At 50.3% G+C, this 14,191-nt stretch overlaps 1 pseudogene; it reads left to right on the forward strand.

The window, feature by feature from the left end:
- Positions 1 to 320: 320 nt before the first annotated feature.
- The window catches only part of LOC102981988 (uncharacterized), a 62,411-nt pseudogene continuing 48,540 nt past the window's right edge, over positions 321 to 14,191 (forward strand).

The raw sequence follows: 14,191 nt of genomic DNA on the forward strand, positions 1-14,191 counted from the left end.
TTTTATGTTTTTTGGTTTTTTGGCCGGGAGGCACCTTAGCTCCCCGACCAGGGATCGAACCCACACCCCCTGCACGGGCAGGTGAAGCCTTAACCACTGGACCGCCGGGGAGGTCCCGTACATAATTTTTCATGAAGTTAAGTGTTCCAGTTCACCTCCTTCCTCTTAATGACCACATGTCAGGCCGCTTCTTTAGGGGCGGTTGAACCCCTCAGAAGCGTCGCAGCTGATGGTGGGGTTTATGTGTAGAGCTCTCCGTGGGAGCAGGAAGGAGAGAAGAGGAAGGTCTGCCTGAAGACCAGAGCTCGCCTTACACTCAGATGCTGCAGAAGGGGCGAGGGGCCCAGACCACGGACGACAAGACAAAGGAAACGGGGGGCGACGAGGCTGCTGAGGAAGGCCCTGCTCCTGGCAAAACAGAACCACGAAAAGATGCCAAGGGTAAGGCCAGCTCAGGGCTGCAGACCCGGCCCATCCTGGTGCATCTACAGGCATCCTTCCGTTTGGGGAAATGGGGCCCTGGGCCTGGAGGCTTCCGGGGCAAGGGCGGAGCTGATGTGATGGGACACAGTGAACAGGGCGGAAAATTAGGTTGTAAAACGCCAAGTCTGCAGAGCTACTACTCTTCATGACTTAACGTCTGGCTCCAAAACTCTCATTTCCATACTTAGGTAATATCCAGGGTTGGACCAAAGATGGCTGGTCCCAGTGAAACCAAAGGCCACGCAGGCCAATTAGCTCAATAGCCACAGACTGTGTCCTGAGTCCCAGAGGGTCAGCCTCAACTTTTCAGGGAGAGAACTGGATTCTGGCCAAGGACCCAGGATCCTTTACCCCATTCGTTGCCTTTACTTCTGCAGAGTTGGGCTCTTCCACAGGGGCTCAGTCTCTAAGCCCACAAAGCACATACCTGAGCCCCGGTCACACCCCATCACAGAGGGAGCGGCCACCAGCCAACGAGGTGTCTCTTCAAGAAAGAGGAACAATCACTTCGTGCCAACGGTAGATGTCAGAGCAGAGGCAGCAGTGACTGGGCTACAGCACAGGATGGCGAGGAGCTGACCGGAAGCAGGTCTGCTTCCTTCTCCTTTCGCAACGTCTCTCTCCTGTCCCCTCTCTCTCTGTCCCCTCTCCTCTGCCTCACCTCTTACGCAAGGGCTGACTTTTCTCTGCCCGTGGCTCTCAAAGCCCGGATGTACCAACACAGGGTTAGCACAGGGAGGAGCCTGCACTCTCTGTGCCCAGAGCCGGCCGGGCAAGTCATCTTCGCACGTCCATCTCCTCTAGCCAAAGAAATCACACCTTTGGCAAAGACATCCACGTCATGTTTCTGCTCTGAGTGTGCCTCATTGATAGAGGAGAGGAAAACAAGAGTGTATTTTTTTAAGGTGCAAAGTTATCTTTCGGCTTCATTGACTAACTGGAAGATGCCACCCTTTCTGATCATTCACATGGAGCTATCAGTTACTCCAAGTGCTAAACCAAGTGACAAATTCCAGCTGCCGGAGCAGGGGTTACATGAATTCTCTTAATTACCCCCAGAGCCCTATTCACACAGAATCAGAAAGGGTTCTTAGTTATGCAGACACTGCTCACGTTTTGCAAATCACTTTATATTCCCTACGTCTTCTTGGTTTCAGTCACATTGAGGCCAATGAAAACTGTGAAGATATGAACCAGGTAAGGCAGAGCTCAGAAAATGGGTCTTTTGCAAAGCCTGGTCCTACTCCCCAGGACTGAAACTCCTACATAAGAAGCATTGTGGGGAAGGGGAAGAGGAGAGAAGAAGAAATGCAGCAAAAGTAGAAGGAGAGAAAGAGGAGATTCTTTATCTCGAAGCAAAGCAAGTGCAAATGCCAGCAGAGCTCAGAATGAGTGGTCAACTTCAAAGGCACCAGAGACAGACGTCTGGCCTCCCGTCTCCCAGCTCAGACGCCTTCTGAGGGTCTGCACGTGAGCCCATAGCTTTCCCAGACACCTCCACACTGCTGTGTTGATTTTCTCCTACTCTTCCAACCTGCCTAATTTATATTCCCCTCCAGCTCTGCTTAGAGAGCAAAGCCTCCTTTGCTTTTTCACCTTAGTTTCATGCACCAACCATGTGTACAAAGTCAGCTAAGGGACAAGGACTTTAGGGAGTGTGTAGGATACAAAAGGGGATTCGTTCTTTCAGTCACTGAATATTTTCTGAGCACCGATTCTGTTCCAGGCACTGTCGCAGGTGCTGAAAATACCTGGGTGAATAAAACCAACAAAGCTCATCCGAAACACTAACGCAGAGTATGCATTTACGGACCCTGTTCCATTTTCCACCTCATCTCCAGCCTCACAGAGCAGTGTGGAAAGAGGGTGGATTTGAACACCACTCCCATCCACTGATGGTCCCAACTGGGCCACATAAAGGACCTCAGGAGAAGATCGGGGCTTGGTCCCTAAGCGAGCTGTGCTTTGGACGCTTTGGAAACTATCGTGGGAGCCTCTACAGTTCAGGATCCACAGTCTGCTCCCATGTGAGCCTGTCTGTTTCTTATTTTCCTCCCACTTGAAAGTGATTAGGATTTTCTTCCATTTGGGGGGGCGGGGCGGGTTTACCCACTTCTGACCCTGAAAGGCTCAGGAAATTGCAAAGCAAGTTTTCCAACAGATGCTTTTTCAGCGTCAGGCACTCCTACACAGCTGCTAATTTGCCCTCCCTACATCTTGCAAGCCTGACGCATCGAAAGAGGAGAGACCGGATCCAGATGGCCCTGCTTGCCTGTGGAATGCCCAGCTCCAAAGCCAGGTTGGTTTTCACTGCCTGGTTAGGAGCCCCTAAACCAGTGGGGATTCTGCCAGGCAAGAGATCCTGGCAGGAAATACCCAAAGACGGAAGATGTAAAGATCCACGGTGGAGTGGTGGGGAGAGAGGCTGAGAAATGTTTAAAAAGAAATGGGCTTGCTTGGAAATGTGCGGTTTCCACAGCGATTTTTGGAATCTCCGTGCAGAGAATAGCAGGGGTGACTGTATCTGAAGAATCCGCAGCCGCTCCCCACCCGGAAAGTCACGTGTTGTATGAAATCTTGAACCACAGCCCTTGCGTATAACCCGTCTCTGCTCGAGGGTATCTGGGGAGATTTGGAAGATTGCAAATCAAAGGGAGAGTTTGCTCCAATTCGTCAGAGTCGGGGAAACATCTTTCAGACCAATATTGCACATTCTGCCTAAACACGCTCAAGACTAGATGGCTTAGCAGAGCATGATTTGGTTTTCTCGGAAAAGAACAGACGATTGAACGAGAAAGGAGAGCAGAGAGAGCAAAAGCTCAGAGAGAACGAAGGGTCCACCCCTTACCTGCTGTCTGGCTTTGTGCAACTCTTGCCAGATCTTGGTGCCATAGTTTTCCTTGGGCAAAACGGAGCTCATCGTACTCAGATCCTCAAAGAATCACCAAGTTCGGAGAGATCTTAAAGGTCATAGTCTGACCACTCAGAGCCTGACACATAGTAGGGGCTGAATAACTCTTTGACTCATCGCTGAAGACATAGAGGAAAGGAAACAGCATGTGAATGTGTGCCGGGAGCCCGTACCACATCCCTGCAAACGGTGGTTCCATCTACGCTTCAATGTCACCAGTGATGGGACCATCTACTGAGACGGGCCACTCTGTCTTTGGTGGCTGTGGCTGTTAGCACTGTGTCCAAACCCCAGTCCAAACCTGCCTGCCTGTAGCTTCCTTCATTGGTTCTAATTCCACCCACTGGGGCTGGTCAGATGAGTCTGCTTCCTCTTCTACATGGCAGCCTTCAGATATTTGAAAGTAACTGCCATGACCCCCACTGGATTAATTCTTCTTCAGTCTAATTATGCCCACCTCTTCCAGTCACGCCCCGAAGAACAAAGAGAGTTTTAGGGTTTTCGTTTTCAGCACCATCCTCGTCACTCTCCTCTGAGTGAGCTACACTTTGTCCAGGTGGCCTTGAGCTGAATTCGAGGATTCAGCTGTGATGGGACCAGGAAGAGAAAAGTGGGTCGAGCTCCTGTGTCTACTGATGCAGGGGGTGGCCTTGCTGGCATGTATGCTGGCTACATTCCACTCATCTTACGCCAGACCTGCATATATTTTTTAGACAGACACTCAGATAAGGGGGCTCAGAGGCAGAGAGCAACTCCTTCCTGGGTCTTCTCTGCCTCCGACAAAATTAGACACATCGGCCCCAATGGGTGACTTGCTATCCTGGTTCAATCTGTTTAGGCCACGCCATTCCCCGTCGCACGCCGTGATTCAAACTTCCCATGAGTCAGTACTGAGGAAGAGGGGCATCCCTGTCCTTCCCCTCTTCCTAATTGCATCACTATTAAGGGATCCTTAAATTATAACAAAGACGTTGAATTTTTCCGTGCACACGTTTCCACTGGTCAGTTTGCCAAGTATTCTCCAATACCTAGGGATAAACCTCATGAAGTAGGTGTGTGTATCAGACAGAATAGCATTTGACCTGAAGAAATGAAAAGAAAAATTTCCACCAACACAAAGAAGAGTGTATTTTCCCCAAATGACAAGATGTCCAGAGGAAGGCCGGGAGGGCTAGTAGGTGGCCCCATGATAGCATCAGAGAGCCAAGCCGTTCATCACTTTCTGCTTCTCCTCATCCTCCCGAGACGGCTCTCTCCTATGCTGGCTTTAAAAGTCAAAGGAGATGCTGAATATAACAGTAGGTGTCCAGCAAGCAGCAGCTGCTATAATTGTTTTAGAATTTTTGAGCATCTACTGCATGGCAGGCCCCATGTTAGGAGCTGGGGATTCAGAAAATAATAACACAAACCTTGTTCTGAAAGAAATCCTAGCATTTCTCTAACACTAAAAATGCTCCCCAAGGGCTTCCCTGGTGGCGCAGTGGTTGAGAGTCCGCCTGCCGATGCAGGGGACGCGGGTTCGCGCCCCGGTCCGGGAAGATCCCACGTGCCGCGGAGCGGCTGGGCCCGTGAGCCGTGGCCGCGGAGCCTGCGCGTCCGGAGCCTGTGCTCCGCAACGGGAGAGGCCACAACGGTGAGAGGCCCGCGTCCCGCAAAAAAATTAAAAAAGAGGACTGTTTTGTGTCACAGGAGAATGACATGAAAGTCAAAATTAGGTGTCCATGAATAAAGTTGTATTGGAACACAGCCAGCCACGCCCACTCATTTACATACTTACATACTGTCTGTGGCTCCTTTTGTGCTACCATAGACCAGATGGCCCACAAAGCCTAAAATGTTTACTATCTGGCCCTTTGCAGAGACAGTTTGCCAACCTCTGCACTCAAGTAAAAGAACAGTCCTGCACAAAGGCAGAAAAATGAGAGGCTCACATAATTCGTTCTTTAATTAACCTAATTAAATGACCCTGTTGGAGCCTCTAGTGATCTTCTCTACTCAGTTAAACCCCCAGAGCAAGAATCAACTCAACTCGTATGGCCTTAGCAAAACAACTTACGAATAATACGTGTGGCACGAGACTTGCCCGCCACGCTGATCACGTTCTAGAAAAGCAAATTAGAACATCACATGGGTTCCGCTGATCTCCTAACAAGAGCTTGCATTCTTGGCTCTGGGGTGAGAGTCTACTTCTTTCTCAGTTGCACCAGCTTCTTCCTTGTTACACTGTGGGTCAAGCACGAGAAATCAGCCCCGGTCCCGGCGGGGAGGAAGGGAGTGCGGTGCCCGGGTCCTCCGTGTACCGTTGCTCTCCTCGTTCCCTTGGAACAGATTGGAAGCTGCCGATCCCCCTGGGAACTGTTTATCCACCTTTGCTCTCGAGTCTGAGCTCCGCCTAAGCCGTGGGACGAAGCTGGGAGTTGTCTCCTCCGACTGCAAAGAGCTTCCAAATACGTGATGTAAGTCTTCCAAGGACCCCCTTTTTCCTTTATCTTTCGCAGACTAAAAAGTGGGAATGTGCCCCATCCAGGGGTGAGCTCAGCAAAGGAGGTGCTGAGACCAACCCAAACCAACGGAACAGGAGTAACTGGTTTCTATTCCCCGTCCTGCCCCGATGCCATGTGAGACCAGGGCAGGGAGAGAAAGGAAGCCCCGAGCACAGCTCGTAATGCACTCAGCGTAATCCTCACTGGGGATACCCAGAGAGAAAAAAGAAAATCCTCAAATCCGGACAGTTGCCTGATGTCCCTAATGGCTTCTTCCACCCCAGGCCCCTCTGTCCCTCCTCCTCGCCCTGAATTTCTGCTTCATGCCACTGTGTACGGTGCTGAGCCTTCATCCCACAACGCCTCACCCTCCGGTTAACGGGTTCATTTTGCTTTGCGTGAAAGAGACGTTTTTGAAAAGTTTGGTGGTAACTTAACCCTTTCTACCTATTGTCCTGAAATCCAGAAATGGCTTTCTTCACGACCTCCTTGTTCGCTCACGTGACAGACTTCAGTTGAGCACTCAGCCCGTGGCCTGTAGCCCATGTAGACGGGTGATCTACATAGAGGGATGAGACGCAGGCCCTGTGCTCAGGGGCCTTAGGGTCCAGGTGGGACATGACCAAGTAGAGACCCACTCGCAGTAAGTCAAGAGGGGGACACAGACCCTTGGGGTAAATGCTGCGGAAGCCCAGAGGAGGAGAAGCTCGCTCTGACGGGGGTGGCCAGAAAGGCCTCTAGTAGGGGTGACACTTCACTGGAAGGCAAAATCAGAGTCTGGAAAGAGGAATGGGAGTAAGGCAGGGGCAGGCAGGAGAGGAGAGGGACAGGGAGGTGAGCCAAGTGCAAAAGAGGTACAAACTGCTTTAAAATGTGATGGTGGTGAGGGCGGGGCTGACACTGAGCGGCCCATCGGGGAAGGAGCGGAGCCGGAAGAGGCCGGCGAGGGCGCCTCTCGCAGGTTCTGCGCAGACACAGCTCGGCTGGCCGGCGGCTCTGGCCCGACGCACGACGCACGACGCTCGACGCTCGGGGGTGTTCTGGCCCCGCGGGCGGGTGCCGCGCCCTCGGTCTGTCTCTCTTCAAGGCGGGCTCCTTGGAAGAGAGCCGTCACCCGGAAGCTACAGATGCAGATTTAAGCCTGATGCAAGAGAAGGTGACAGAGAGACCCTGCGAATGTCCTCTCACCTTGCTGGGTATCCGTTTCTCCATCTGGGAGGTGGGCGGTTTGACCTCGAAGAGCCCTAGTGGCCTCTGCTTTCCGTCGGCCCCTCCACCTGCCCCCAGAGCCTCTGTGCCTGTCGGCATCCCCACGGTCCAGGCTGGAAGAAATGAAACACCACGTTTCTGACCCCCTAATTGGGGTGAGGTTCCTGTGGCGACGCCAGCCGTGCACCCCTCGGCACCCCGCTCTGCAGGTGTCTCAGCCAGGAAGGCGGGCACCCTCAGCTGCCGGCGGCCGGAATCCATCCACCACCACCGTGTGGCCAGCCGTATCCCTGTGTCTGCGGGTGTCGAAGAATCGAGAGGCCAGAGAGGCCCCCCCAGCATCCTGGGGGGGGCGCCCACGGATGCTAGAGTCTAGGCTGAGCATCACTCTCCTACTGGCCACACTCAGGCAGAGCAAGAGGAGGGACCAGTTCTTGTGGAGAAGCAGATGTACAGGCAGGATTTGGGACTCTGTTATCAGTCCCAGGAGGCGAGGCCAGAAGAACGGAGTAGGGGAAGGTGAAACGGTCAGGGGCTGGGAAAACCAGGTGAGGGCAAGGGTCACAGCTGGGGCAAGGCAGGGCCTGGTGCCGCCAGAGCGTCGGGTCCAGCAGAGCTGTCTTCAACAGGGACAGGGATCTAGTAGACTTGCACGTGGGCAGGGAGGGCGTATGTGGGCAAACTCTCTGGCCCGGAAATCCACTGGCACCTAGTGTCAGTGTGTCTCCTGGTGCAATGCAAACGGGGCTCCTAGACGCTTCAGTGTCTAGTAAAAGTGAGATCAGAATCGAAAGACCAGACCCTCCATCACACGTCAGATCCCACCTCCTGCCTGCAGGAAAGATGGCCTTTGACCCATGGCATTCTTGCCATGCCAGTTCCAGAGAAGCCATGTCGTTTCTAGGCTGGCACAAGACCCTAAGCAATAATCTGCCCTAATAAAGAAGATCTTTCTACTCAGCCATAGAAAAGAACATATAATGCCATTGGCAGCAACATGGCTGGACCTAGAGATTATCATACTAGGTGAAGTAACTCAGACAGAGAAAGACAAACATCATATGATATCACTCATATGTGGTATCTAATTTCAAAAAAAGAGAGAGATACAAGTGCACTTAGTTACAAAACAGAAATAGAGTCCCAGACTTTGAAAACAAACTTACGGTTACCAAAGGGGGAAATGGGGCAGCGGGGTGGGGAGGGAAATATCTGGAGGGATAAATCCATATATGAGATAGATAACCATCAAGGACCTGCTGTAGAGCACAGGGAACTCTACGCAATATTCTGTGATAACCTACTTGAGAAAATAATCTGAAAAAGAATGAATATCTGTATAACTGAATCACTTTCCTGTATACCTGCAACTAACAATGACATTGTAAATCAACTCTACTCCAATAAAATTTAAATTAAAAAAATAATAATAATCTGCCATAGAGGCGGGTAGTGAGTCAAGGTCCCACAGTGAGTGGCAGAGTCACAATTAGAGCTTGTGCCCTGACCCTCCATCCACTGTGTCACAGCCCCAGGGACCACGGAGGGATGGCCCTCTGATCTGCATCCTGAGGCCACAGAAAATTAAGAAAGGTACCTGGAAGTCCAACTCATGAACGAGAGGCATGAACAAGAGTGCCTCTCCTAGAAAGCCCACCCCGCACCTTGTCTTGCTGTGAGCCCGTGGCCCTCGGTAACCACGTGCTACCTGGGCTCCTCACCGCAGGTGCACGTGGCCCACCTGCCCCAGAAGGGCCCTTTCTGGCACTTCGTGGACATGAAGGTAGAGAAGAGGCTGGCCAGACGCAAGGAGCATTGTAGTCGTTTTGGAGATATCAGAATGCACAAGCGCCCTCAGTTTGGGCAGATCTTCTGCCCTTTCCAGGCCCTTGCCACCACGGTAAGCAAGCTTTTCTTCTGTACAGGGTTGTAAAGTCTTTTAGTGAGAACCTGGACGAAGCCTAGTTCTTTCTTCTTTTGAAGGATGCATTAGTCAGTTCTGGCCACAAAAGTGCTGCGTAACAAATCACCCTAAAACTCAGTGGCTTACAACGGCAAACATCTATGCTTCTCCCGTGCTAGCTTGCGGGGAAATACATTCGTTCCACTTTTGTTCACTGCGAGCTCACAGGGTAGGAGGAAAGAACTGAGAAAAATAATCCCAGCTACCACAAGACTAAATCCAGTGTACCTGGGCTTCCCTGGTGGCGCAGTGGTTGAGAGTCTGCCTGCCGGTGCAGGGGACATGGGTTCGAGCCCTGGTCCAGGAAGATCCCACATGGAGCACCTGGGCCCGTGAGCCACAACTACTGAGCCTGCGCGTCTGGAGCCCGTGCTCCGCAACAGGAGAGGCCGCGACGGTGAGAGGCCCGCGCACCGCGATGAAGAGTGGCCCCCGCTCGCCGCGACTAGAGAAAGCCCTCGCGCAGAAACGAAGACCCAACACAGCCAAATATTAATTAATTAATTAATTAATTAATTAATTTTAAAAAAATCCAGTGTACCTGAAGGTCGGTGACCCGAGGTTTAGGGGAAGAGCTGAAGGCAGATGGCTGCAGCGGCGTTCAGTAACATGGCCATTTCCAGAGGAGGAAGAAGTCAGGGGAAAGGGGGCATTTTTGTGATAAAGGAAGATGGTTCTGGTTCCTATCCTTCTTCCTCACCTGTTACCTTCTGGGCCCAGGTCAATTCAAGTGGGACTATTCCAAAATGCATTTTCCTGAAAGGATAACTGTTATATCTTTGTGGTACTTTCTAGAGATACATTCTTACCATTCTAAAATTTGACTCATTTGGAAAGTATAAATCACTTGGGAAGCTTGATGACAGTGTAGAGTCCCAGGCTTGTAGCATACAAGGGGGTCTCCGGTGGGGCCTTGGAATTTCCTTTCTTACCAAATTCTCTATCCCCCACGTTGATGCATCATTATTCAGCTGGGCTTCCCAACTCTGCTCACTTCCTGGGCGCCCCTGAGGCTGAAGGGGGCCAGTATGTCAGGCCACCGGTAACCCATTCACAGCTCCACAGCATACACTGGAACCCGGCTCAGAAACTTTCACTTGTTGGTAGTTCTCACTCTTTTCTGAACTTCACAGTCACCTGGGTAATTAGCCACGCTACTCCTCAGGCCTCCCCCAGACCAATGAAATCAGAAGCTCTGGGGGTGAGTTCCAGGCATCAGCATGTTTTTAAGCTCCACTGGTAGGGTGACCAGTTCATCCCAGTTTTCCCAGGACTGACTTACTCACTTTTCCTAGGACTTCCCATCTTTAGGCACTAAAAGTCCTGGGTTTAAAACTGAATGTCTCAAGTCCCTGGAACTCGTGCAAACCAGGTGGTTGGTCACCCTGTCCACACACGATTCCGACGCGAAGCCGTGTTGGAGAACAGCTGCTCTCTGAACCTCCTGGAACCCAGCCCAGTTCCTCGTATCACAGGTCACTGCTGTCCATCTCTCTATTCACTGCCCAGCATCCCCTACGCAGGGGCCCCGTGCCCAGAGCCCAGCGCTCTGGAGCGTCCAAGAATGGAATTTCAACCCTACCCTCAAGGAGCTTTCACTCTGCTAGGCAAACTGAGCCACGTGCTACAAACTCAGACATAATGGAATAATCATAACAGCAGCAGCACAAATTGAGAGACCCAGAAGGAGATGAGGGTTATCCAAATTGGAAATGCCTTCTGCTAGATCCAGGCCCCTGAGGTCTTGCTGGAGGACGACGTCTCCAGATGGGGATGCCCTCTCAACGCACAGGGCCACGTGGAAAGAGCGAATCTCCCAGGAACTGGAAACAGTATGTCTCCAGTTGGGGCAGGTAGAGTGCTAAAGACTTCTCAAAGCCTTGAGCCTCAGGACCTTCATCGTGTTAACATCACCCTCATTTTATTGACGAGGAAATGAAAGACGAGACATGTTAAGGGACTTGCCCAAGACTGCAATCAGTCAGTGGTAGAGCCCGAAAGTGAGCCTGCCGTGCTGGAGCAGGTACCCCCCACCTCCATGCTCTATTTCTTTTTTTTTCTCTTTTTTTTAAAATTGAAGTATGTATATACAATGGAATGCCACTCAGCCATAAGAAAGAATAAAATAATGCCATTTGCAGCAACATGGATGCAACTAGAGATGATCATACTAAGTGAAGTAAGTCAGAGAAAGACAAATACCATATGATATCACTTATATGTGGAATCTAAAATATGACACAAATGAACATATCTGTGAAACAGAAACAGACTCACAGACATAGAGAGCAGACTTGCCAAGGGGGAGGGGGTTGGGAGAGGGATGGACTGGGAGTTTGGCGTTAGTAGATGCAAACTATTACATTTAGAATGGAGAAACAAGAAGGTCCTACTGCATAGCACGGGGAACTCTATTTCACTGCCGATGGGAGATGCAAAGACTGGTTTTCCCCAAAGACCTGCCCGTAAGTCCGCACATGCAGAGACTGGGCGTTTCGTGCACCACCGAAGGGAATCTTCTGGATTTATCCTTGTCTTCTACAGAGCTAGGCTTGGGGAAGGACACCAACAACCGTGAGAAAGAGAGACCATCAAGCCACATGGAAACACCTTTATTCCCCCCAATAGTCAAAGCAACAAAATCCAATGACATGAAATAGTAAAAACTGCAAAAGTGCATTCTGGTCTCTCGCTGCAAGTCTTCAGGATATAGGACTCGAGGATACTGAGATGTTCTCTAACCTGACTTGAATAGTCCACCAACACATCTCCACGTGAACACTTGGGGAAAGGTGAAACCCTCAGAAACTGCAGTGCCCAATGAGAACTGGATCCTCCACGAGTACACTTTTCTCAGAAGTCTGAAGATGCAGGGGAGGGGAAGGTTACAGCTCAGTGAATCAAGGGCTACACTCTTTCCATCCTTCTGGTCTACCATCACCAGCTTGTTGCATGGTGACCTCGGGGTTAGATCTTCACGGTCACAAAACAGTTGGCACTGCACCAAACACCACATCCTCACAGGAGCACATCAAACACTGGAAGGCTGAAGTTTCTCCCCACGTTACACACACACACTCACACACACACATCCAGAAGGGGAACCTCTCCCAGGAACCACTCAGCAGATTTCCCAGAAATTCTCCTTGGCTAGGATGTGGTTTGCCTGTACCATAACCACAAGGGGAGCCACAGGAAGATCAGTACTGGGTATTCACGTGGGGGGGCGGGGGGAGTTCTACCATCAGGAAAAAAACGTAGGAAAAACGGCTGTTAGGAAGCAATGTCTGCCTCCGTGGGACACTCTCTGGTTTGCAGCTCAAACCATTAGAGTGAGAAATTTTAATGTATGCCGATCGAAAACCTATCTTCTTATAATTCCTCAGCGTCCATCCTAAGGTTGCTGCTCCAAATTACATAGCTTTCATTTTTTATTTTAAAAGCATTATATGCTTATAATAAAAATTACTCAAAAGTATAAGCAAGAAAATAACAATTTCCCAAATCACACCACTGAAAGACAACTAGGCACTTTTTTGCATCCGGGAACTTTTAGACTGCTTCTCAATCTTTTGTTTTTATTGCTCTTTGGGCCTGGATTGTTTTCCGTAGTTTTGATTGCGTTGTTTTTTGCCACCGTGGCCCAACAGCTCTCAGAGGGTCACCGGGCCCACTTGTGGGTCCCCTCCCAGGTGGCTGTAGGTTACCAAAGTCATGGCACACGTATTACAGCTCTGTCCCCAGGCAGGTGGTCTATCCTTGCCTTGCTTTGAACTTTTGAACATACGAAACAACCCGCCCCCGCGAAACAAAAACAAGACCTAGTCCTTCTTTATTTTTAATCCTTAACCTTTTTCGCTGATTCACGGAGGGCTTGATTTTTTAACATCAGCCTGTTTATTTCTGAGCTATAGGAAAGGCACAGACACCATGGTCCCCTCCTTTCTGGCACATGTCCTCTTTCAATCTAGGGTAGACGGCTCCCTTTGCAGCTATGCTGATTAATTCAATTGTCTACTTGCTTTTCATCTTATTGCCATGATTCACCATGACACAGGGAGAATTTTACATTTTAGCGTTTCCCATCTCTCTTAAACCAGGGATTCCCACACTACAGCTCTTGGGCCAAACCTGACCCTCCTGGTTTAAGTACATAAAGTTTTATGAGAATGCAGACACACCCTCTTGTTTGCACATTTTCAACTGCGGCATTGGGGCTACAACAGCAGAGCTGACTAGTTAGTTACAACAGAGACTCCATGGCCCGAAAAGCTGAAAATATTCACTATCTGGCCCTTTACAGAGAAAGCTGCCTGCTTTTCCTTAAGCCAAATTCCCCTTTACGATTTCTGACTAAGGAATTCTACCTATCTCCACTTTATAAAATTTTCCTTGAAGTCAAAAGTCCATGACTATGTCCATCGACCAGCAAAGGAAGTCAGGAAGGTATCCAGGTCCCTTCCTAGAAGGACCTGGGGCAGACAACTGTCCCTATGCTACTCTACCTTCCCACAGGCTAATTTGCCATCTGAAATAAGAAACCATCCAGCCTATCTTGTGCATGACCTGGCAATTTGCGGATAAGCTTCCATCTTTCTCTCCTTTTACTCTAACCATAAGCCACCCCTTCCCACCTGCTTCTATTTTCAGGCGGAGGATTTCATGCAGACAGGCTGGCTCCGCATGGGTGCCAGTGAGGGCTTAACCTCAGCACTACCCCACCTGGGCATTGTGTTTTCTTTTATGCAAGGTGTAGACCTCCACCCAGACCCAAGCAGAGGTCAAGCTCCAGACAATTACGATGGAAGACAGGAAAGCTTGAGACGCCCAGAGGAGACTTCCCACACTTAGACCGCTTGCCCAGGTGTCAAGAGGAAGAGCTACCGGTGAAATTCACAGCTGACAGTAAATCTGATTTACATACATTTTTGCAGAAACCCATTCATACACAAAGCAAGATCTACACAGACAAAGCTCTTCTGCTCTAGGACTTGAGCAAGGCAGGACTCATAGGTGAGGATAATAATAACGACATCAGCCAGCATCTCCTGAGTAATTACCGTGTTCCGGGCACTGCATTAAAAGCTTTTGTGGATTTACCTCATTTAATCCACACTATTGCTCCACCAAATCAATCCACTA

This window comes from Physeter macrocephalus, chromosome 14 (assembly GCF_002837175.3).
Source record: "Physeter macrocephalus isolate SW-GA chromosome 14, ASM283717v5, whole genome shotgun sequence".
Taxonomy (NCBI): Eukaryota; Metazoa; Chordata; class Mammalia; order Artiodactyla; family Physeteridae; genus Physeter; species Physeter macrocephalus.